Here is a 13,768-nt window from a genome sequence, read left to right as displayed (position 1 = left end):
CAACCAAGAGAATGACCTTGAACACCTCAAGAAACACACTCTCCTTGGCCAACACTAAGATTGCTGATCTTGAACACCTTAAGAACACACAGCCAATCTCAGCAAACACAGAAATGAAATTGTTCAACAGAGTACAAGGATTACACTTGTTACAGAAGATAATCTGAAATCAATACAAGCAGAATCCTATTCCAACACTTTGATCAATCACAAACTCTTAGCAATCTCAGCACTTTGAAAAAAACTCTTTGGAAAAACTTTGTCAAAGATTCTTAATTGTCAAATTTGTTTTTCTGAATTTATTCAAAGATGTAGTTTGTTATCAAATCTTAACAAACTCTTAAATTGCATTAAAAGATTGGTCAAAGCATTTAATGACTGGAGCGTAAGCAGTTAAAACATTTAAAGCTCAGTCAAAGAGAAAACAGTTTTTCTGTTATGGTCCCAAAACAAACAATCGGTTGTTTCCTCGAATCAATCGGTTGTTTTGGTACTTTAACAGTTCAACCATTCAAAACAGTTTTCAATCTTTTTCTCAAAACACCTAAGTATAAACAATCGGTTGTTTCGACAAAACAATCAGTTGTTTTAACTTAGTTTGAAAACATTTTACTTTCACAAAGATTAAGAATGCTAATGCTTTAGATTTAATCACATGATGGATTACAACATATAAACTACCCCAGAACAAAGCTTAAACCAGCACAGCAACATCAAGCATAGCAGAGGCTTCAACATCCTTCAAAGGATTTGGATTCTTCAAAACATGAACACCACTTGGTTCAACATCCTTGGCAGCCAAGAATCATTTTTGGACTTGAAGAATGACTGCTAAATTGAAGAATATCAAGAGCAAAGACAATCTTTGTACCTACACTTTTCAATTGTATATGTCTTGCAGGGTTCTTTGAATGTCAAGAGGCATCCTTGGCACATGCATAGTGTTGATCAAAAGAAACTTCAAAGAGAGTATGTGTGATTTTTTTCTCAATTTATGTAAGTATGCCTTGTGAACATATGAACATCTCAAAGTCTTCTTTTTGGGCGAATCTATTGGGGTTCTCTGTGCAAAGGTATGAACAAATTGCATACTGCATATTCATCAATTTAAAAGGTAATTTTTGGTTATGAAAAATGTTCTTTTTGCTGTCACAGTAAAACAACCGATTGTTTTTTCGAAACAACCGATTGTTTTTCCTCTGACACCTTTGTATAATGCTGCCAGGTTTGCTTATGCATGATTAAACCATTTCTCTTTTTCAAATCTTGCTTTTGGACAAATATACATTGAATGTGCCTCAGAATCTGATAATAAAAGATTATATCCATTTAGAAAGCTCTATGTCATGTTCTATTCTTGAAATGTCAACATTGTTTGTACTGCTGGACTACTGTATTATCATTCTGATTTCTACTTTGTACAACTCTTCTCATTGTCTATTTGTGAGAACAAATAGGTGATGGAGATCAAGATCAAGAAGAAAAAGAAGCCGAAGATGAAGATGCTCAAGAGGATATTCGCTCATCATCCTTTCCTCAAAGGATTACAAGGACCAAATTTAAAGAATTAGGAAGTAATGGTCAAATGTTTTCTCTTTTTGTAGTTTCTTTTGTATAAATTGAACAATGTTTAAATATATACTTTTTAGAAGGTGCTAAGAGGGAAACCTACAGATACCTCTTATGTAAAGCATCTTTAGATATTAGTTTTAGAACATTCCAATAGTTAACCCTTCATACCTCACTAATAGGTGCTAGAAGTGGGAGAAGTGTAAGGGACTTTTGGAATAGCTTCTTGTGTAAGCTTCTTGACCGGTCCTTCTCCTATATAAGGAGGGCTTGGGTCCTTCTAAATACAGAATTTGATATTGAAACTACCGAAAGTCTCCCAATTCGGTGATTATGTGAGTGAGATTTGTCTTCTCCTCTTCTAGTCTTATCTTGAGTGCATCTTGGAACCTCAAGTGGCGGCATCTACACTCATCTTGAAGCCTTCATCCTTCAAGTGGCGTGTTCACCTCCAAGAACTCCAACCACATAAGTTCTCTTCTCTTTTTCCATCTCTTTCATCCATTTCCATGTCCATCTAAACTCTAGAAACATGTCTTAGGCTTTTCTTGCACTTTTGTTCGGTTCTTTTGGTTCTTATCTTGTTTTGTTCGGTTTATCTCTTTCCTTTACTATTTTAATCGGTTCAATTCCTTTCTTTCATGCTTTTGTTCGGTTCTTTTGATTCCTAGGTAGTTTTAATCGGTTCTTTTGCTTTCTTATGCATTTCAATCGGTTCATTTGGCAAGAAATGGGTTTCTACATGAGTTTTGGTTTGGTGGCTCAAGTTTTGGTGAGTTCTTGAATGAAAGAACATTGATCCAATTCTAGAAAAGTGCCTATTCATATTCCAACTCAAGTTGATTCCATATAATGTCTATGAAACATCTCTATCTTATTATTGGAATCATATCAATAGGGGAAGAAATCTATGCTTGATTTGGTTGTGTAAATAGCTTTAAAACTTTGCATTATGTTGTTGTTTTTTTGCGCTTGAAAGCACTTGAACACTTCACTTTTTCTGGTTTTTCTACAAATGTTGTATATGCAGAAAACCAGTTTGTGTGTGTCTTGTTATCTTGCTGCTATACTTGCTTTGTATATGCATCAATTCTGTGTTGCAAAACCTTTCAAGTACATATGCTATGATGAAGAATAATCAAAGTGATGTTTATAGTTCAAGAACATACACCTTACTCAAATTCTTGACAAGTCAAAATTCATGACCTATGTAAAGTAAGTTGTATATGTTCATCCTATACTTTTGGCTTCATAAGACCAAATGAAATTCTAATCATGCTTGAGGTAATGCAAAGGTATGAATGTATTTCATTATGCATTTCCCATCACTTTGAAAGATGAATTGCTTTGAAAAATAACATTTTCTTGCTGTCTCTGAAAAACAACCGATTGTTTTCATGAAACAATCGATTGTTTTACCTCTGGCACATTTGAATAAAGATGTTATGATTTCTTATGCATGATTAGAGCTGTTTCTTTTCTTTCATAACCCATCATGAGTCAAATATGCATTCTTTGTGCCTCTGAATTAGATCATAAAGAGATATATTCTTTGTTTTCCTTGAAATTCAAAGCTTTTTATGAATGGCAACCACATTGGTGGTCATGGGGTTGCTCTTAACAAAAGAAAGAATATTTCTACCAAATCCACCTCTTGAGCAATCATTTGACCTACTTGAACTGTTGGATGAAGAAAAGATAGGGGAGAAACTGTCGTCTCCTTGCTGAAATTTCTGGGGTCTATGGTACTTTGATTCTGCTGCTGTTATAGCTTTGATACACCATAGAATGTTGCTGCAATTCTGATATGGTATCACAGGTTTGTTGCTGCAATGGTGCTGCTACACACATTGGTATTCTAGTTTTTCTTAATTCTGTTTTTACCCCTTCTTCTATTCTATTTGTGAAGACAAATAGGGGGAGAATTATATGGTTTGTATGTTGTTATGTATCTGCTACATATTTGCTACATATCTGCTTTAAAACTGGGTTTATATGATTTAGTTAGCTGCTGCATAACTCTTATTTTGCACCTTGTTTTCACACTGATTTTGCTAGTTTTCCTTATGAGAATCACCTAGTGAAAATTGGTTTTGTGGTGCTAATGATATATGGATATGATTATTGATGGTACATGCACAAATTACGTTTTGCAGGTACTAACAAATTCAAACAGAACATCACAAGCACATCACAAGAAAACCAAGGATTTGTCTTCATCACATAGGGGGAGATTGTTGAACAAGATGTTTTGATGTCTCCAATGTTGAATCAAGTGTGTTCAAGCTTTGAAGAATCCAAACCCTTTGAAGGTTGATGAAAGGCTGGATGTGCTTGGTGTTACTGAGTTGTCATTAGTTAGGATCTGGGGTAGATTTTATGTGTATATCCACTCTTGATTGAATCCAAAGCATAAGCATTCTCAAACCTTTTAATTGAAAAGCGTTTTTCAAACTAAGTGAAAAACAACCTGTTGTTTTGTCGAAACAACCGATTGTTTTATACTTACGTGTTTTTAGAAAGGTTGAAAACTGTTTTTGATGGTTGACTTGCTGTCAAACCAAAACAACCGATTGATTTGTGGAAACAACCGATTGTTTGTTTTGGGACCATAACAGAAAACTGTTTTGTGCTTTGACTGAGCTTTAAATGATTTTCTAATTGTTTACGCTCCAATTTTAAATGCTTTGACCAATATTTAATTGCAATAAATAGTTTGTTAAGATTATGCAACAAACAACTTTGCTTTAATAATAGAAAAACCGTTTTGAGTTTTTCACTGAATAAGCTTTTGAAAAGTTGAGAATGGCTTAGAGATTGCATTGATAAAAGAGTGTGAGATAGGATTTTCATCTTGTATTGATTTCAGATCTTTTCTGTGACAAGTGTAATCCTTTGTACTTTGAAAGAAACTTTGTGTGTATAGTTGAGAAGTGTTGTGTGTTCTTGAGGGGATCAAGATCAACATTCTTAATGGTGTTGTGTTGGACCAAAGGAAGTGTGTGTCTTGAGGGGATCAAGGTCACTTCTTTGGTTGTGTTGTAAGTAATCTAGGGTTGATTGCTTAGTGGATTCCCCAGTGGTTTCTGGCAAGACTGGATGTAGCTCTGTGTTAAGAGTGAACCAGTATAAATCTCTGTGTGCATTCTCTATATCCTTAATCTCTTTAAATTCAGTTTTTATATTTGTGAACTGGTATAAACAACCAATTGTTTTTCTGGTGTTGTGCTTATTTGCTTTGTGTTTTGGCAAACTCAATTCTAATTCAAGTGTTTCTCGAAGTAATTTCATTCTAGGCTTAAAGTTTGCGAAAACCCTCTTTAAACCATTCACCCCCCTCTAGTTTATAGCCTTACATTCTAACATCCAAATCCAAATGAAAAGCTTGAAGACCTTGCTGCTGTTGTGTGTGTGTCTAGTTGTTTGAAACTTGTTAATTCACTGCTTAAGATTATCCAAGTTCATTTGAATCTTTAACCTTTTGAAAATATGGGTTTTATAAAAAGCTGTTGAAATTTCAACAGGTTGAAATTTTGAAACAACAGGTTGTTTTGCTCTTAGAGGTTTTTGAAAAAGGTTGAAAGTTGTTTGACTTGGTTGACTTTGGTGTCAAACCAAATCAATCGATTGTTTCGACAAAACAACTGATTGTTTTTCTGAAAACCTTAACAAAATTCTATTAAGTGGTTTTAATATGTTTTAAATGATCTGAACTACCTTGGCTCCTTTATTAAATGTTTTTGACCACTTGGTTGGTCTATATAAAGGTGGTTTTACGGTCCTAATCTAGAAGTAAGAAAAAGACTTTATCAAAAATGTTGAACCAAGTGGTGTTCAATGTTTTGAAGAATCCAAATCCTTTGAAGGATGTTGAAGCCTCTGCTTTGCTTGATGTTGCTATGCTGGTTTAAGCTTTGTTCTGGGGTAGTTTATATGTTGTAATCCACCTTTGATTAAATCTCAAGCAATTAGCATCTCAATCTTTATGAAAGTAAAATGTTTTTCAAACTAAGTTAAAACAACCGATTGTTTTGTCGAAACAACCGATTGTTTATACTTAGGTGTTTTGAGAAAGATTGAAAACTGTTTTTGAATGGTTGAAACTGTTAAGTACCAAAACAACCGATTGATTCGAGGAAACAACCGATTGTTTGTTTTGGAATCATAACAGAAAAACTGTTTTGTGTTTGACTGATCTTTAAATGCTTTAACTGTATACGCTCCAGTCATTAAATGCTTTGACCAATCTTTTAATGCAATTTAAGAGTTTGTTAAGATTTGATAACAAACTACATCTTTGAATATATTAAGAAAAACAAATTTGAGAATTAAGTATCTTTTGACAAAGTTTTTCTAAAGAGTTTTTCAAAGAGCTAAGATTGCTAAGAGTTTATGATTGATCAAGGTGCTGGAATAGGATTCTACTTGTATTGATTTCAGATATTCATCTGTAACAAGTGTAATCTTTGTACTCTGTTGAACAATTTGTTTCTGTGCTTGCTAAGATTGGTTGTGTGTTCTTGAGGTGTTCAAGATCAGCAATCTTAGTGTTGGCCAAGGAGAGTGTGTTTCTTGAGGTGTTCAAGGTCATTCTCTTGGTTGTTGTGTAAGTGATCAAGGTGTGGTTGCTTAGTGGATAACCTCAGGGTTTCTGAGCAGACTGGATGTAGCTCTGGTTTGGAGTGAACCAGTATAAACAACTGTGTACAATCTCTCTATCTCTAACTCTAACAAAAACAGTTTTTCCAAGATTTGAAAGAGCTTTGGATCATTATTAAGTGTGTGGAATAGGATTAGGTTGTATTTTGAACTTTAAGCTTTGTAATACCCAGGTGTATTCTATTCTTTTCTTCCTTGATTACTGTATTTCTGTATTTGTGTTGCGAAGGAGTAATGTGTGTTTTTGAGGTGTTCAAGATCAACACTCTTGGTGTGGTTTGCCAAAGGTAGTGTGTTTCTTTAGGGGTTCAAGGTCACTACATTGGTGTATGGTGTTTGTAATCTGGTTTTGATTGCATAGTGGATTACTCGGTGGTTTCTGGGGACTGGATGTAGCTCTTGGTGTAAGAGTGAACCAGTATAAATCTTTTTGTGTGATTCTCTCTTTCCCTGATCTCACATATATCTGTTTTAAGTTGTTTTTATTAACTGCTGATAAAAACAATGTTAGAATTGATGGCTTAAACAAGAGGGGGGTGAATTGTTTATAAAAGGTTTTCACAGTTACTTTACTTTAGAATGAATCTTTAACAATCACTCATATAAGCATTTCAGAAAGTCAATCAAATAGTCTAACAGAAACAAATATAAGAATTTCAATTGGTTAAAATATGATTTAATCGATTGTTTATAGCAACGAAAAATATCAATTAGTCAGAGAGTTGAGAGGGAGAGAGAGATTTTCACACAAGGTTTATACTGGTTCACTCAATCTCTGAGCTACATCCAGTCCTCAGTCAAAACACTGAGTATTCCACTATGTAACCAAACACAAATTAAAAACACCCACAAAGAGGTGATCTTGAAACCACAAGACCTACTCACCCTCTTTGCACACAACACACACCTTAAGCCAGAATCACACTAACTTTACAAGATTTTACAAACATGTTTACATAATGTAATATGAACAATTACAAGAAATTAAGAAATAGTAGAAAACACTTGGAATAACAGTAAATAAGAAGCCCTATGATCAGTTCTTGAATCACAGCAAAGCTCTAAAGCAAGCTTGCTAAACTTTGGACAACTCCTTTAAATAAACATATTGTAATCTCTCTTTTTAATCTCAAATCAGAGTGTAAAACTTCTATATTTCTCATTGTTGAAACATTTGAAAGAAGGCTATATTTATAACCTTTGAAAAGCTATTGTTTAAGGCATATTTGAACAATTGAATCAGTTTAAACAGGTTTTCAAAATACTGTTATGATAACTCACTTTTAATCGGTTGAAACCACGATATAACCGGTTGAATGGTTTCAGCAGTTACACAACTTATTCAAAAAATAGTTTCAAAACTCCTTTGCCAGCTAAGTGTCAAACAATAGATTGTCTCGAAACTTTAATCGGTTTTTTTTCCCTTTGCATGGAAAAAACACTTAGTTCTTTAAAACAGATTGAAACAAGCTTTCTGTAGGAATCAAGACTGATCTTACAAAGATTCTAAACCTATAACTAAACCAAAACCTAAAAAGCAACACAACTTCAGGTTCCATGAGAATTTGATACATCAAAGTTTCCCATTTTCAACAAACAACCGGTTGAATCACAAACGGTTGATTTTCTAGAAATAAAATAAAACAGCTTTGTGCTTTGCTTTCCTTAGTTTCTTTCTCTGTGATTCTTCATTGGCTTTCATTATACCTTTAAAGTTTTTGAAAATATTTTATAAACAATTCAGCCCCCTCTTGTTTAAGGCCATATATTCTAACATTGTTGACTTCCTTATTGGCTTTATAATTTCTTTGAAGTTTTTTCCTAATTTTTTTACTAGCAGAATTACCAAAATTAGCATGAAAAAAATTAAGATCCTTGAGACCATTTACTCATTTGGTTCTTATATAATTAATGAATTGTTGCAAGGGAAAGTCTTTTTTTCTCGTGGGCTTAGATGGTTTCAAAACTCATTCTAGGTTGTTGTCTTATGTTATTAAATGTATATGTGATTTCATTGGCAACCATTAAGGATAAAACATGATCATGCATTATGTGGATCTTGAGTCTGATACGGGGCATCTAAGATAAGCTGAAAGGCACTTAAAACATCAGAAAATACAAGCATAGTCTAAGCTAACTTTGCACTTTCATAAATATCTATATGTTTATTCTATGTTTTAAAAAATATCCACTGCCTTTCGTTTGACCAAAGAGATTCGTTCAAGATAAAAGTACAAGTGTACATCAAGATCTCTTGGAGTACGAGCTAAAGCTACTTTCTTCACCAATCTCTTAAAACAAAAAACTTTTCAATTCTTACCTAGCTATTTGTCTTAACAATGTACATTTCTACACTGAATTTGTGCAAAAGGTCATGCTACCTAGTGAGATGAACATTGTTAGTGAGGAATGATATTGAGAAAGAAGAAGAGCATTTAATGCAATGTTCATATTCAAGCTTCACATATATAGAAAAGACATCATAAGAACTAAAACTGTTCAACATATAGAAATAATCTCTTAACAATTATCTTCTTTCAAAATCTATATATATATAAATCCTACCATTAAGAATATAAAAAGTAGAGTTGTTGTTACACTATGATAAATTGTAGAGAACTCTTCAAAGCTTTCAAGAAGAAAAAGGAGAAGAGAGAAATCCTTGTGCTTAGAGCAAAGGTTGAACTAGGCTAAAATGCTACCCAAATGTTAAGCAATCCTTGAAGCTTCAGAAAAAGATCCCAAAGATGAGAGGAGAGAATTTTCCATATCCATGGATTAAAAGAAGTCACTAGAAAAACATTAGGATTGTTCATTCATCCACCTAGGAGACGTAAATTTTGTATTCATCGGAAGATGTAAGACCTCCTTAGAGTGCAATATGATCTAAACTAATATAGAAAGCTCAAACATTGAAAGACATAAATATTATCAACCAATTAGACTCAATGATCAGATGATCATTCAAATATTCAACCTCATTATGTTAGCTACGGGTGGCTAAAAGGCAAAGAATACTCGTTAAGCAAGGAGTGAGTTGAGTAAAGAATATTCAAGAGATTCAAAATGAGTGATTAGGAAACTAAAGAATACTCCTTGACAGGATCGACTAAGAGTGAATGCTAAATGAAAGAATATATAGTTAGCCAGGAGTGGCTACAAGCCCAAACAAAACTCTAAGTCAGGAGTGACTTATGTCAAGAATATTCAAAGAGTTCACTAAGTACAAGCCCAAAGAATACTCTAGCATACTTTAGAGTAGTAGTCTACCTAGTTGAACTTGACTTCTTGGTCAATAACTGGATGTAGTCTCTTGAGATAAACGAACTAGTATAAATTATTGTATACATTATCTCTTTCTTTTATCTTCTTTACAATTTTTTTCCAATTTCCTAAGTTATATATGAATTCACTAAAGAATTGTATTCAATGAGCAAGGCTAAACCACACACGCTAAAAACAACAGCGACAAATTTCAGAAAAAAAAAAAAACATTACGCTAATGAAGCCCAAGAGAAACATGCTATAAAGTAAAAATATACAATACAACTATTATTTTAAACATGTATATTTAGAGCTTCTTTATTTTATTTTTCCACTTGCAGTAATAAACTTTGACGCTATCAACTGATAAATATAATTAAGGGGTCACAACCATACTCGTCTATGAGGCAACAACGACACAGAACTGCAAGACATCCTACAATAAATCCAACTTGTCTTCTAATTGGTGGAGAAACATAATACACAGACCTTGATAGTACCCTTGTCCTTGATGAGAGTAGGGATATGCATACTTGGGGTCACTCATTACTAGAAAAAAATATAGAGCTTTATGACTCAAGACGCATAGTTACGCTATATGGATTATAAGTTTAGTAATAAATTGTTTGCTAATAAAACTATTATTTGAATTATCCACATCAGGCGATGATTGTGAATTTTTTTTAGAAATAATTAAAAATAGAATTCAATATTTCCTTCTTATGTTTTGCCTGTTGTAACAAATTGATATAAAGTCTAATATGTTTGTTGAACAAAGTAATAGTTTTTTATGTTTTAAAACTCTATACAAAAATGTTTTCCTTTATGCTCTGAATTCTTGATTATATTTTTTACTAATATTGCATTGTTATCATATGATAAAGTTATATCCTTTGATTATATTTTTTACTAATATTGCATTGTTATCATATGATAAAGTTATATCTATTAAAGAAAGAGTGGACTTTAAGCCTAACTCAACCCCATAAAACCGGCTCATAAGGTTGAGGTCTGCACCCATTTATATATTATGAAATGTCCTTATCTCTAATCGATGTGGGATCTCCAACACACCCCCGCACGCCGAGAGTGATAGATAGAAGCTCGTGCGTGGGACTATATATTTTGGGTGGTCCGATAGCGGGTGGCCTGATAAGCCCAACAAATACTCGCTAGGATAGGCTCGAAATGGCTCTGATACCATATTAAAAAAGAGTGGACTTTAAGCCTAACTCAACCCCATAAAACCGGCTCATAGGGATGAGGTCTGCACCCATTTATATATTATGAAATGTCCTTATCTCTAGTCGATGTGGGATCTCCAACACACCCCCCTCACGCCGAGAGTGATAGATAGAAGCTCGTGCGTGGGACTATATATTTTTGGGTGGTCCGATAGCGGCCCGATAGCGGGTGGCACGATAGGCCCAACACAAACACTTGCTATTTATCGGACCACCCAAAATATATAGTCCCACGCACAAGTTGGCAGTCTCGGCGTGAGGGGGTGTGTTGGAGATCCCACATCGACTAGAGATTAGAACATTTCATAATATATAAATGGGTGCAAACCTCACCCCATTGAGCCGGTTTTATGGGGTTGAGTTAGGCTTAAAGTCCACTTCGTAACATGGTATCAGAGCCATTTCGAGCCTATCCCAGCGAGTGTTTCTGTTGGGCCTATCGTGCCACCCGCTATCGGGCCGCTATCGGACCACCCAAAATATATAGTCCCACGCACGAGTTGGCAGTCTCGGCGTGAGGGGGTGTGTTGGAGATCCCACATCGACTAGAGATTAGAGCCTTTCATTGTATATATGTGGGTGCAATCCTCATCCCTATGAGCCGGTTTTATGGGGTTGAGTTAGGCTTAAAGTCCACTTTGTAACAATATCCTTTTGATATAATCTACTTGGGTATAATTTAGTTTAGATTCAACAATTTGACTACCATCAAACCTTAAAATGTGATTTTTTCTCTATTCCCATTGTTAAAAATTTGATAATTATTTTACGACAAGTGTACCAAGTCAGAAGTAATAAATTGTTTCTAAGAATGAGTATCAAACCCATGAGGAAATATTTTAAAATCTCCAGTATAACATTCACTAAATATAAAAGGATGTGTAAAAGTTTGTTTAAAGGTTGTTTGTATCATGAATTTGTAAGAAATTAAATAAAACAAAGTAAATGATATGAATGATTCAATTAGGAAAATTGGGATTGAGGTTAATCCTTCTCACTCGTCTGTATTCTTAATGAATAAAAAAGCATATAATGTTTCATCTTGATTGACATTGATGCACATATAAAAATCATTTATATTGATTCCTCGCATACAAAATTATTAAGAATGTCTCCTAAATATCGATTCCTCGCATATTTATAAAAAAAAAAATTAGCATTACGAACAAATGTTATAAAACAAATAGCATTTCAAATTTATTCCTAGCATTGAAATATGTTAAGCATTATCATTTAGGTCATATGCTTAGAAGTACTTTCTAGTCAAATCTAAGTATCAAAATCATGAATAAAGATTCAAACTTTAAGAATAAAATGACAATACCAATCATCAATGAATAAAAAAATATTATAAATAAATATCACCTCAATACATAAGAGTTTGAACATATTACTCCCATTCCCAAAGGGAAGATTTAGCCACTCATATTGGCCATTACAAGGATGGAAAACATGCAAAGAAGATCCAAGGTGTTTCTCTTTGACAATTGCCTTCTCTAGGGTTTTCTATCTCTAAATATCCTCCCTATGATGTCTAGGGTTATGCCTCACACATTCTATTTAACCTAATTGAGCTTGGGTTAAGTGACATCTCGCACAAGCGAAATATTGCTTGCTTAAGTGAGTTTCACGAGATAAAGCCCAACTTCACTGGAGTGAACTCAATTAAGAGAGCCCTAAGCGAGTCTTGGGCGAGTTTTCAATGTTCCAACTATGTCTTTCACTTGTACATTCTCCCTTAACCCTTTTATCTCCATTTCCCCTTAGATTCTTGAAATTTAGCACAAACTAGAGAATAAGTCGTTCTTATTCATCTCATAATCCAAAAATATGTAAAAAAGTTCAAATTCCTAAATTAGAGGATGAATTATAGCTTTATCAACAATTAAAGTCCATAAGTACCTATATTTTTAAACCTAAAACATATAATACTTCTGTTAATTTTTCTCCTAAACTTGTTTCTGTCAAATAGGTAATTTCATCACCCTAATGGTTCCAAGTTATGAAGGATGAATTCTCATCTTTGATCAACAACAAAACATGGTCTCTGAAAACTCTTCCACCTAATGCAACATTGGTTGGCTTTAAATGGATTTTTAAGAATAAATTGAATTTAGATGGTAGCTTTCAACGTCACAATTCCATTTATTTGCCAAGGGCTTTACTTAGATTGTAGTGTGTGATTGCTCAGAGTCTTACAACACCGTCATCAAGTCTATCACTATAAGGATTGTGCTTGCTCAAGTAGTTCCATATCGATGGCATATACATGAAATAGATGTAAACAATATTTTTCTTAACGGTGACCTACAAGAAGATGTTTACATGCAACAATCGCAAGGTTTTGAATTCCACAACAAGGACCTGATTTGCAAACTACACAAAGTCATTTATAAATTGAAACAAGATCCAATGTCTTGGTTCTAAAAGCTAAGTAACACCTTACAATCTCTAGGTTTCATTCCACCAAGAGTGATATGTCTCTATTTGTTAAGTTTACAAATTCTTATACATTATAAATACTAATTTACATGGATGATATAATCATAACATGATCGTCTCCTTATGCTATTTCATCTCTTATATCAACATTAAGCTCAATTTTTTTCTCTCAAGGACATGGGTCACCTTCGTTACTTTCTTGGCATTGAATTCTCAAGACATAATGTTGGAAACCTTCCTCTCTCTCAAACAAGATACATTAAGGATCTCCTTCAAAGAACAAATATGCTAGATGTTAAGTTGATAAGTATCATTATTTAGTGAAATTTCTTGCAAAAAGTTAGAAATTTATTGATTATAATTGTTGATTAAGTTTTGACTCAACCCTAATTCAAAGAATTAGAATTCAATAATATTTCGGAGTTATGAGATTAATAGAACTATTTAATCCTAATTTTGTGTTATTTTTAAGAATTTAAGGAGAGATGAAACAAAGAGATATATTATGAAAAGAGATGTCACTTATCCCAAGCCCAATTAGGTTAAAAAGGGGCATAAGGTAAAGAGAAAGGGATTGAAAGGAAGCCCTA

The sequence above is a fragment of the Phaseolus vulgaris genome, chromosome 4, assembly GCF_000499845.2.
Source record: "Phaseolus vulgaris cultivar G19833 chromosome 4, P. vulgaris v2.0, whole genome shotgun sequence".
Classification (NCBI taxonomy): Eukaryota; Viridiplantae; Streptophyta; class Magnoliopsida; order Fabales; family Fabaceae; genus Phaseolus; species Phaseolus vulgaris.
The sequence above is the reverse complement of the archived record's forward strand: the minus strand, read 5'-3'. Positions refer to the sequence as shown.